Genomic DNA, 13,348 nt, shown 5'->3' with positions numbered 1-13,348 from the left:
TAGCAGGTGGCAGGTGCAAGGGTAAGTGCAGACAGCAGGTGTTCAAAAGTGCAGGTAGGGGGAACTGTAGGGTTACAGATGCAGACCCAAATCCAAGGATTGCTGCGAGGCAGTGTGGGTGTGCAACTGGGCGGGCAGGGACGTGGGCCCGAAATCAGAGGTTTGCTAGGTGACCAGTGCAGTATCAGACAGGAAATCAGCAAGGTAGAGGAAGAGAGAAGGCAGAAGCAAAGAGGAAGGTCTTGAGGTACTTCCGGAACCAGAGATGGTTCTCCTCAAGTTTCAGAGAGTCAGGGAGCTGTTCCAGAGAGAGGCCCCAGGTGAAGAAAGAGATCTACCACCAACTTGTTACTTGGAGAAGCGACTGACCCTGAGGGAGTTGGAGGGGAGGGGCAAAGAGCTCGAGTAGAAAGGTATTGAGGCCCCAGCCCCCAGAAGGCCTTGTGGATAATGAAGAGAGTCTTGAACTTAATCCTTGCAGCCACTGGGAGCCAATGCAGATATTTCAGTACTGGAGATATACGATCACTGGGCTTGAGGCCAAGGACAAGTCTCACAGTCCTGCTCTGGATGAGTTGCAGAGGGCGGAGAGTAGAAGCAGGCAGACTTAGATGGAGGCTGTTGCAGTAGTCCGGCCAAGAGAGAACCAGAGCTCTAGAGACAGTGAGCATCTGGGGGAAGGAGAGGAAAGGAAGAATACCTCTGAGGAGATGCAGTTGCTAGTATGACTTCTTAGAGACATCATAGATGTGAGGTGAAAAGGAGAGTGGGAAGTCGAAGATGACCCACAGGTGGGAGCAGGAAAAAAGGATTCAGGTGTTCCGATGAGGAGAATCTCCGGCTTACCTGCATTAAGGCAGAAATCTTTGGTAGAACACCACTCCTGGATAGCAGACAGAAAATCAGAGATGAGAGGAAGAGAAGAGGTGGCAAAGGGGACCCTGAAAACTAGTCTCATCCCATAGCACTGAATGTTGGAGCAGAGAGCGGTAATGCGGTGGGAAAGAGGCGCCAGGTATTGGTGAACAGCCAGGGAGAGAGGTTAGAACCCTAGAGAACACCACAGGTATCGAGTTAGATAGAGGAAAGGAAGACCCAAGTTGGACCTGGGAGGGTCGATCAGAGAGGAACGAGGTCAGCCAGGTCAGGGCCTGATCAGTGATACCCCGGTTATCACAGAGACGATTGAGCAGGATGGCATGGTTGACCATTTCAAAGGCAGAAGAGAGATTGAGTAAGATGAGGAAAGAGGGGAGATTCGAATCAAGATTAGATAGCATATCTTCAAGGATGTTCAGGAGAGTGGTTTCTGTGCTTCTGGCTGCTCTGAAGCCAGACTAATGGTCATTGAGACAAACAACAGATTCAGTGTGAAGATTAATCTGGGAGATGGCCAACTTTTCCTGGAGTTTGCCCAGAAAAGGAGTGATGGAGGTCACACGATAGTTAGCCAGGCAGTCAAAAGGGGGAGAGTGATTATTTGTGTGTCCTGCTTGAAAATTATCCATTTAAAGTGATAAAAGTCCATTTTTACAGAGTAATAAAAAAAACACCACTGAAGGGAATTTATCCCACATACAAGTTGAACATACATTTTCAATTCTGCAAGCCATTTACATACTGGAAAGTCCAGGAGCTTGTTGAAATTGAGTTTGTAAAATGCTGCTGAAATTCAGACATGTCTATTGGGTGAGGGGGTGGTATCTAATTTGAAAAAATTCGATAGACAGAGATGCTTGGAACTAATTTGCTTTTTAACAAATGAAAGATTCTTCCTGGACTCTTGTGCATTTTCAACCCAAGGTGCATGCACACTCAGGGAACATTCAATGTACAGGTCCCTGTGGTGATGTGTGTGTGTTACAAATGTCTCTATATCTCTAACTGTAGCATTGAAAACTGAGATGGATAGTGTGTTTATTTTTTGTTATCATTGCCATTGGAATTTCATGGAGGCATAGTTTGTGTATCTTTAAACTCATTCAATTTTTTCTATTTTTGTTAATAAACCGACCTTTTGTAAAACAATGTGCATTTCTCATCCCGAAAGGGGGGGGAGGCTGTAAGAAATCACTGCTGTTATATTGGGGTCGCAGATCTATAAAAATAACTTGATCAAATAAAGGAAAATAGTGTGTACCTGGTTTGGGGTGGGTGGAAATTTACCGTTAATTAGATGCTGCCCGATTACAACATCCTACAAAACAAAGAACATGAGTTTGTCTTTAAAAGATATTCTTTTGTGTTGCTTATTTAAAAAAGAAATGAAGCCATACTTTGTATCTGGCCAATGCAGTATTCCAACTACTTAATAAAGGTTTTATCTCTGGGAGATTTGTATGTTGTTTTTGCTTTCGTTACTTTGATACCTTTTCCTGTGGAGGCACGTCTGCATTCTTGGACGAAAAGCGATTTTGAGCTCTTTGGAAAGAGAATGTTGAATATACTTGAAAGTTAAATACCCAGCCAAGAACACTACTCTATGTATATTCCTCTAATACACATTGCCTGCGGTGGCGTCCCAGTAGTTATGGTTAAGTTGCTCAACTCATAGAAAGAGCACTTTTTGGGCATCTTATAACTCCCCCCCTGGTAAAATCCTCACCAAACTTTGGAAGAGAAGTATACTACCCCCTTGAAATGATTCTACAAAGTGCGGTGAAGTTTCATCAAGGGGATGAGTCATAGGGGGTCCCAAAATGTTTGAAATCCTCATAGACACAATTGAAAACAACAAAGGTTGCTCATGCCTACAGCCCAAACCACTGGACGGATTTTCACCAAACCTGCACCAGGAGCAGGGGCTTGGTCCCGAAAGCGTGCTTTTGTAAATTCTGCATATGCCCCTGGACCAATCAGAGGGTGGCTTGGTGTCTGCAGACATCAAAGGCACATGATGATTTTATGTTCAAAAACGTGAGGTGCATCAGAATTTTTCAAATGGTCGCCATGTTGGATCTGCAGACACTGGTGCTGACTGTGGGCATCACAGTGAGCAAAAAGTCTGGAAAACATATTTAGGGTTAGTTTGTGTTCAGAAGAGGGTCTGGAGAGGGTGGAGAGTGGAATAAAGTTGACATAGAGCTGTTTTTATAGGTGAAAAAATATGTACAGGTGTCGCTGAGTCTGCGGTCAATTTTGCTGTCTGTGACATCATTTGGATTGCAGAGGGTTCTGGATTAATCTTTATTGTGGTGGTTGTGGCCACTGGCAAAACCTACTATAGTAATATGTGTATAGTAATGATAGGTACTGTACGGGGAGTATACAGTATTTGTAATATGGTGGGATGATATAATTGAAGTGTATATGGTATTTATGATTGATATGATATGATATGACAAGTCATTTATAATGCATCTGTATACAAGTATTTCTAGGCACGACAAGACAAGGAAGGGAGGACAGAAGGTGGACAAAACAACGATCTTGCTAGGCCTTGTGTCATTCAGATTGGATAAGTGCAGGGGGCTTATAGTACAGCTGAGAATGATGCTTATGGAATATGTATTTGTTTCTTTGTGAAGATAATAAGTAGGATAATACTTTGTATGGGTACTTAGTTGCATATGGTAATACAGCTGGAATCTCTGGTTCTTTTCCTGAGAAAAAAAAACTGTATAATTTGTTAAGCAGGATAGTTTAAAACATTTAATTTCATATAATTGTACATATAGGGCCTCATTACACGGTAGGCAGTAGGGATTTAACGTTACCGGTAATGGAATACCGGTAACGTTAAATCCCCATACGAATTACGACCCGGCTCACTGCTATTAGCGGCACCGCTAAGTACGGTGCCACTAATAGCGGGCAGTCCGCGAGCGCGCAGCCCTCCATCCCGTAAATAACGCCATGTCGCTAATAGCACAGCATCACAAGGCAAGTGGACATTCCAATAGCAGCATGGTAAAGCCCCCAAAACCCCTTACTGCCATGGCGCTAATACCGCCATCGCGAACCACCCGTTAAGAGTACTGAGCAGTGTTCCCACCTGCCACAGGTGGACACAATCAGCACAGGTGGAGGCAATGGAAACTGTGGCAGCTCAAAAGGAGCACACCACACCCCTTCCCACACCCCTTCCCACACCAAAATGGTTCCAATACTTGCAGCATTACATGGGCTGGAGGACATGATTGCAGCACAGCAGCAACAACAACAGGCAGCACAGAGGAGACGCAGGAGGAGGAGGAGGAGGGCAAGACAGGCACAGCAAGCACCACCACAGCACCTAATCATACCACAGAGGCACCCACCAATCCCCAGGATCAGAGCCAGTCCATTTAACCTAACCCCAGAGCAGATACACACCCTGTACCATTTGGACCGGGATACCATCACCAGCCTCGTGGACATAATACACAATGACATTGTGAGCCTCATAGACATCCGAACTGCCATCCCTCCTCTACTCAAGGTGGTGACTGTGCTCCACTTCCTGGCCACAGGCACCTACCGGCATACAGTGGGGCAGATGCATGGCATCTCACAACCAGTATTCTCACGCACGCTGAACCAGGTACTTGATGCCCTCCTGAAGAATGCACCTGAACACATATTCATGCCACGGACTGCCCAGGAGATTGCAAACACCAAAGTTGGCTTCTATTCACTGGCAGGCATCCCAAGTTGCATCGGGGCCATCGACTGTACCCATGTGGAATTGGTTGTACCACATCACAATGAAGTAGTCTACCGAAACAGGAAGCAATTCCACTCATGTCCAAATGGTATGTGACGCCAACAAGATAATCACACATTGCTGTGCCCGATTTCCCGGATCAACCCATGATTCCATGGTCCTGCAGAACTCAACTATCCCACGCTACATGGAGCGACAAGCCGGACAATGTTCGTGGCTACTTGGTGAGTAGCAGGGCAAGCACATGGCAGTGTGATTGGGGGGGGATACATACTCCAACTGGGTGTGATGGGGGGGGGAGATACATACTCCAACTGGGTGTGATTGGGGGGAGAGATACATACTCCAACTGGGTGTGATTGGGGGGGAGAGATACATGCTCCAACTGGGTGTGATTGGGGAGGAGATACATACTCCAACTGGGTGTGATTGGGGGGAGATACATACTCGAAATGGGTGTAGCTGGTCGTCCGTCGGACAAATGCACATACAGATGTACGCCAATGTCCATCTGGGAAGGCCGCAACGTACTTGAGATGAACGGACATGCAAGTATAAGCTACACAACATAGATGACAATCTGGGTCTAGAAACCTTAAACATCCATCCACATCCACATTGCACAACATTCCACGCCACAAAATACACAAATGTCATACATGCCGTCAAGATAGTCATGCAGAATTAGTCCAGCACAACATCAATAATGCAATGTGCCCTTGAAAGCATGCAAAGGTATCACCCCTAGCCATAGCATTGCACCATGCACCTATAGCACCACTGAAGTGATACCTCTCAGCATGGTAACATCAATGTTGGAATGGCATAACACCAGCAGTGTGGTACCAAATCTGCCTGGGCCCAGGGACACCTAAGACCTGGCCTCACCCAGGACATTTCAATTTCTGTTGGCGGCATTAATGGGGCATGTCTTCTTGCAGGGTCAAGCTCACCTTTGCACATTGCAGTCACACAGACCATCTGCATGCATGCTGTTAATTGTGTACTTCAATCACAATGCAAAGTCAATGTGTGTGATATGAACAGGCCGCTCTTGAGGTAACAGGACCCCATTCGTCCCCCCATACGGGTGATGCCGGCTATCCCCTGAAGAGGTGGCTCCTCACCCCTGTACAGAACCCACAGAACAGGCACAAAGAGGAATACAATCGTGCACATACCCGTACCTGCATTGAGATCGAGCAGACTTTTGGCCTTTTGAAGACACGGTTTAGGTGCATTAGCAGGTCTGGTGGCGCTCTCCTGTATGACCATGAGAAGGTGGCCAAGATCATCATGGCATGTGTCATGCTGCACAATATGTGTATCAGATGGAATGTGCCACTGCCCCCTGACGTTGAAATAGAAGCACCTGATGAGGATGATGATGGTGATGAGGACGGAGGTGAAGGGGATGCAGGTCATGCAAGAGGGGATGGCCAGGAGGGACGTGCTGTGAGACAGCATCTGATCAACCAAATATTCTGAGTAACATGGTTTCGTACTGTCACATGGATATGTGTAGTAATGCACTGGTGTCTGTTTGGAAGCACACAATGGACCATGGTGTCAATAAAGTACACATACACAATGAAGAAGTCCAAGCTTGTGTTTTGTTCAAACACCAGTTTATTAAGGAAGGTAAAGAAGAAAATGTGCATGTCCCCAAACATCCCACTACCCTTCCCCCCACCCCCCACAACAGTCCCATAACACCCTTCCCCCACCCCCCACAACAGTCCCATAACACCCTTCCCCCCACCCCCCACAACAGTCCCATAACACCCTTCCCCCACCCCCCACAACAGTCCCATAACACCCTTCCCCCCACCCCCCACAACAGTTCCACATGTGTATGCCACAATGTTTCTGTCCAGCCATGCACGCGGAGGATTCACCATGCACTCCCTATTGGCCATTGCCAACACCAGCATTGGGAGGCTGCGTAGACGTGCGCCTGGTGGTGTGTGAGGAGCGGTGGAGGGGGCTTGTCTGCCTCGAACTGGCAGATGAGGAAGTGGCAGACTGTCCTGGTGGTGGTGGGAATTGGCGGTCCAATGCGTCCGATATCCGTGTGAGGACCTCCCTGACTCGGATAATCTCCCCACACAGCCTGTCTATACATGCCTCCATCCCCTCCCTGGAGTGCCTTGCTGTCTCCGTAATCTCTGCCCTTTGACGGGCAGCCTCCTCCACATGCTGCCCAACCAGTACAGTTATTTCCTGTTGCCGTTGGCTGATGCTGGCCAGGTTGAGGGCAGTGTTGGGTTCTGGTGGTGTGGCTGCTGTGGCCTGTGATGGTACCAGGTCAACAGATGAAGCCACCGGGGGGCTACTAAAAGCTCCCATGTTCTCATCGCCAGTGACATTAGACCCAGGTGTCTGCTGTGGTGATGGCTCAGGGGTTCCAGGGGGGGTTGGGGTGTGCATCTCCATGTGGAAGTCGGTTGTGTCCTCCACATCTGATAGTGGGGCAGTGGCTGCCTCCTCTCCTGCGGAACTAGCTGGAGCTGAGGGTGGGCCCTCTGTGGCTGGGATTGGTGGTGGTGGGTTAACCTCCGGAGGTGGGGCAGTTGTTGGTGGTGTGGCAACTTGTGTCCTGGAAGTGGCACTCCACCGGTGTTTCACACTCTCCATCTGGACCCTTCTGCCTTTGCCCCTTGATGTTGTGGGGGTGTCCTCTGTGTCCTGTGCCCTTGTTTTCTTATGCGCAGGGGGTGCCTGAGATGCATTGCCAGCATCCTCACTGTCTGTATGTGAGCCTGTCAGGGACAAGAAGGGGGATGTCATTGGTTACGGTTCTATGTACTTAATGCAGTATACATCAATAATGCAGTTGTGGGCATTTTGACTACATTGTAAATGATGCAGGTGATGTGTCAGTTCAGTGGCTCATCCATGCATGGTTGTGTGTGGCACTTGTCTCTGGTGATGTGTGCATGTGTGTGTGTGTGGGTCTGACACTGACATGGCCAGGGTGTGATGCATGTGTGGATGTTTGGCCATCCATGAGGTGATTCTGGGCTCACATTTGGGGGGACCAGTAGATTCACATTGCATGCTTTCATGTGTACACTCACCTCCATCTGAAGTGGTTGCCACGCCATGCTCCATCGTCCCGACTCCCTCTATGCATTCAACTCCAATGAGGTTGGCGCAGGTCTCCTCCCATTCTTTAAGTTTTATGGGCGACCCAGATCCACCTGCTGTGGCAATGTTGTGGTTTTCAGCAATGATGCTTCTCACCCGTAGTCTCAGGTCATCCCACCTCTTTCGGCACTCACGCACATTGTGGGTGGTGGTGCCCACAGCACTGACTTTCAATGCGACCTCAGCCCAGATTGTCTTCTTTTTCATGAGTGTCTCCCGCCGCATGTCGCTGGCAAAAACCACAGCGGCATTGTCAGATAGGGTCTGGGTCAACATTAATAGCTCCTCTGAGGTACATTTTTCTTTCCGCTGCCGGTCAGTGTTTTTTTGTAATGCCATGGGCATGTTGAGGGTGTCCCTGTGGATTTCCTACTGCAAGCTACTCCAAACAGGTCCAGGGGGCAGAGGATGGCAATGGATTGTGTTTTTAAAGATGGCCGCCATGCTCTTTCCCGTTCCTGTGCGATGACGCTATTTCCGGTTCCACAATTTAACGGTCACCGCTGATAGCGATGACCGCTATTTGCATGCAGCGTGAGGGCGGAGGTGCTATCTGCACTTTCGTCGAAGGCGGTAAGAGACTTTTTGGGGACTTTAGCGGCATGGCGGTAGGGTAATTACCGGCATGGCGCTATGCTTGTGTCCGCGTACTCGTAATGGTATGCTATTAGCGCCCTCTTGCGAGGGCGGACACGTTAAGAGCGCCATGCCGGTAATTTGAGATTTTTAGCGCACAAAGTGTAATGAGGCCCAAAGATTTACTTTTTTTACCCTCAAAAATAGGCATTCTATGTACTATGTTTGGTACAACATTAGTGTGTGCTAAACGGTTGTTGTATTGACATGAAATAATTTTGGGTCATTCGGAAAACAATAGTGGATAAAAAAAAACGACTGTAATTATGTGAGTGTAAGTGTGATAGTATGCTCGTTTGATGTGTGTTGTAATTAAGGGAATGTTTAAAGTAGTTAGATACCAGTTGGCATATTATAACCATATTGGACTTTACTAGATGTTTTGCAATAATAATATCTGTGATGGAATATTTGAAGTGTATTAGAATGAAGGGTGTTTTTAATGTAGATACCCATGGGCGTATTCAAACTGTCTTGGATTTTAAAAGTACTATTATAGTATTTTAGATGTCATTAGATACCAGTTGATATATTCTAACTGTTATTGTACTATATTTTAGTGAGTACATTTGGGGTAAAGGACTATTAACTAGGCCTTTGTTAGATTTGGTGCTAATGTTGGCTTACTGTAATTATATTGGATTTTACAAGAAGTATTCTGTCTTGCGTTTTAAAGTACTATTGTAGTATTATGGATGTAGTTAGATAGCAGTTGGCGTATTAAAACTGTTTGTTGTGCTATACTTAGTGACTAAATATGGGTTGAAGGAACATTAAGTAGCTATTTATTAGATTTGGTGCTAATGGTGGCGTATTGTAATTATATTGTATTTTACAAGAAGTAACACGAATTGTGATGACATATTTGAAGTGTATTGCAATGACAGGTATTTTTAAAGTAGTTAGATACCCGGTGGTGTATTCTAACTCTCTTGCATTTTAAAAGTACTATTTTAGTATTATGAATGTAGTTAGATAGCAGTTTGCATGTTCTATCCGTTTATTGTGCTATACTTTAGTTACTAAATATTGGTTGGAGGAATATTAAGTAAGCATTTGTTAGATTTGCTGGTAACCTATGTTTTGGAGTAATTGTGGTTACATTCAACTCAACCACTTATTTTTTTGACATATGCAGTATAGTGGCCTGAAGTGGTTGTGGAAGCAGTGGGGTAGATTATGCCACCATTGTGCAGGTTTTCTTGCAAAGAGATACTTGGCCTTGTGTGAAGCTAGTAACAGTTGTTTTTGTCACCATCTGCATTGTACATTAGAAGCATTAGTAGCACATATTGGCTATGTGAGTTTATTTGTATGCTGGAACGATGGTTTGAATTGCAAAAAGGGCATAATATGCTGTGATTTGCATTCTTCAGAAGCTGGCGAAAAGTAATGGAGTCCCAATTTGGTATTAGTGATGTACTCATGGGAAACATGGTTGCAGAGAGTGCACGTATGTTTCCACGTGTATGAAATCCAGAAGATTTAATTTATTGGGATATTTTTGGTTTCTAGTATTTGTAGTAAGTAGATTAGGAATTTGTCTGAATCTTCCTGTGTATTTATGGTGAATTTTACCATTCCTGTACAGTAGTCCAATTATTGCCTTATACCTGAGACACTGTAAGTGCTGTCAGGATTATTTGTGGCATTTCTGTGAAGGATAAGCATTTGCAAAAACAACTGGTCCGAGCCGTTTAAGTAAATGTTGTGAACAATTGGTGGCAATTGGAAGAGAAAATTGATTGCTACATTTGCATAGCAATTTACTACAGTTGTAGAGGGACAGTTGTAGGGTAGAGGACATGTTTTAAAAATGAGAGCCTGTTGTGCAACTCCATAGCATAGAGTTGCGAGTTCACTTTCGAATAGGAGGTGGAAAATGTATTCCACATTTTGTCTGAATCTGTTGTTTTCAGAATACATTCATAAAGAACGATATTCTGATGAAGTAATTTGTGTGGATCTTTTATCGTATGTTCCTCATTTTCCTGAATGGAAGAGTATAGGAAAGGAACGTGCTTCTACACATTTCCCCCATGTGCTCATTGGGGAACCTTTGGCTTGATGTATTTGATGTTTGTAATGCATCATCAATAGTGTCTTTGGAGTGTAGTGTGTGAATTGTATACTAGTCTAAAATGTTGGCTGCAGTAATAGGATCTACATGTTCAAATCGGCCAGTTGCTGGTGAGGCTTGAATCATTTGTGTGGTTTCACTTACGTTTTCCTCTATGTTTATATCTTTGTAGTATTCATTATTTTCTTTTAGATCTGTTAGGACTTGTCCAACTTTGTTTAAGTCAACTAGTTGGATATGGGAGAATGAAACACAGCAAAACTGCAATTTCAGCTAAAAAAACATGAAAATGCCATCATAGTTTGCTAACAAATGCCTACGTAATATTACTTCAACCCAAATATACTCACTAAACTGTAGCACAATAAACATTTAGAATACACAAACAGGTATCTAACTACATCCATAATACTACATTAGTATTTTTAAAAGACAAGATAGTTAGAATATGCCAACAGGTATCTTACCTACTTCAAAAATACCCTTCATTACAATACACTTCAAATACACCATCAGAGTTCTTGTTACTGCAAAACTTCTTCTAAAGTCTAATATAGTAATAGTCTAATATAGTTAGAACAATATATTTATTTTAATCCTCTGGATTTTTTTTCCCCAATGAACCAATGATTATTTGATGTCAGTACAACAACAGTGTAGCACACACAAACGTTGTACCAAACATAGAACATAGAATGCAGTGTTTATGAGGGTCAAAAAAAGTAAATGTACACGTAACAATGTATGGAGTTAAATCTTTTAAACTATCCTGCTCAACAAATTGTAATGTTTCTTCACAGAAAAATAACCAGAGATTCCATCTTTATTACTGTATGCAACTAATTAACCATACCAAGTATAAACAAATTTCGTATGCACTATTCTCAATTGTACTACAATCATAAATGCCATATGCAATTCCACCATATTACAAATACTGTATACTCCCAATATATTACCTATAATTACTATGCACATATTACTATAGTGTGTGTGGCCAGATTCTTGGGGGCATGCCACTGGCCACAACCACCACAATAGAATTAAACCATATAACAAGTAAGTACAATACCATTTCAAATAACAAAACTCACCCTGAACACCCTGCAATTGAAATGATGTCCACGGACACCAAAATTGACTGCAGGCTCGACGACTCCTATAAAAACAACTCCATATCATCTTTATTCCACTCCCCTACCATTTCCAGGCCCTCTTTCAGCCACCAAATAACCCCAAATGTGTTTTCCAGACTTTTTTCTCACTGCCTGTCCGTTGTCAGCAGAGATGTCCTTGGACTCGGTGGCACATGCAAACCCCCTTTTCCCCTATAAAAACAGCTACATGTCAAATGTATTCTCCTGCAGACCCTTTACAGTCCCTGTTTCGGCCAACAAATAATACCAAATGTATTTTTCAGACTTTTTCTCCACTGTGCTATTCGCAGACAATGGCGGCTGTCCACTGATCCAACATGGTGACCATTTTGAAAAATATGATGCACCTCACGCTTTTGAGTGGGACCCCGAATAGGGAATTGAGTCCACGCACCAGACCCATATAACTATTTTATTTGTAACCTACCTTTTAGCAGTTTTTTAAAAATCTACTGGATAGATTTACACTGAATTTACAATAGCACACGTTTGGTACCAAGCCGCCACTCCTGGCGCTAATTTGGTGAAAATCAGTCCAATGGTTTGGGTGCAAACAAAACATGTTTTCCATTGCGTATATGATGATTTCCACATATTTTGGGAGACCCCCGCTATAATTGTGCCCCCCCTTGACAGAACTGCACCAAACCTCGGAGGATCATTCTGAGACGGCCATATACTTTGCAATCTTTCATGAGGATTCGATCAGGGGAGGCAAATTTATAAGCTGCCCAAAAGAGCTCTTTCAATGAGTTGAGCAACTTAACAATAAGTACAGGGCCACTACTGCAGGCCCTGTAATATATTTTATAGGGTGCGATAGCTGCCCTATAGTTAAGGTCAGTCGAACTCTGCAGGAACCCATTCAAATACTATTGTTAATGCATTTTGATTTGAGTAACGGAGTTGACCGAAAGATTTTTTTTTCTCAGAGTTGCTCCCTACTTCCCATTCATTTTACCATAGACAAAGACAGGTACGTATTTGCTAAAGTGCACAGCCCAAACCACTGGACGGATTTGGACCAGGTCCGAAACAACTTGGGCACAAAGCATTAACTTGTGATGCATGCTTGGTTTTGGGTTATTCCTTGCAGTAGTTATTTAAATATTTGATGGAGAAGGGGGTATCCCCTTCTTAAAAATAGACAGCTATATCAAGGGGATTTATCCAAAACTCTGTGTTTCGAGAAATGAAACAGCTGCCATCTTTTTTTTCTCTTGACGTGAGTGCTATTCGAGGTTCTAGCCAAGGATATGGGAAAATGAAACATAGCAAAAAAGCCAATTTCAGGTAAAAAAAAACATGCAAATGGCATAATTTGGGAGTTGGAGGGGGTCTAGGGACTGAGTTTGCAACACAAAGCTTTCTGTAGCCTCGGCTATAGCCTTGAATAGCCGACATCTCAAAGAAAACTGTGTCACAGAAACAGCATGTGTTGTCGGGCGAAACAGAGAGGGTAAGGGAGGTGAGGTGAGGCCATCTGGGGAGTGCGGGGAGCTGGCACAGATGAGGAGGGCACTTAGTGAGGTCATGGGGGCAGGAAAACATGTTTTATTTTGCCTGTTTTTCCTGATATTCACAGCTATAAAGGACTATGGATAGCCAAGTGTATGTGTAGTTCAGTACCTGTGGTTACATATGTTGTTTTTGAAAGATATTTTGACAGCTATAGTGACG

This window comes from Ambystoma mexicanum, chromosome 5q (genome assembly GCF_040938575.1).
Source record: "Ambystoma mexicanum isolate Mex_15411 chromosome 5q, UKY_AmexF1_1, whole genome shotgun sequence".
Lineage (NCBI taxonomy): Eukaryota > Metazoa > Chordata > Amphibia > Caudata > Ambystomatidae > Ambystoma > Ambystoma mexicanum.
The sequence above is the reverse complement of the archived record's forward strand: the minus strand, read 5'-3'. Positions refer to the sequence as shown.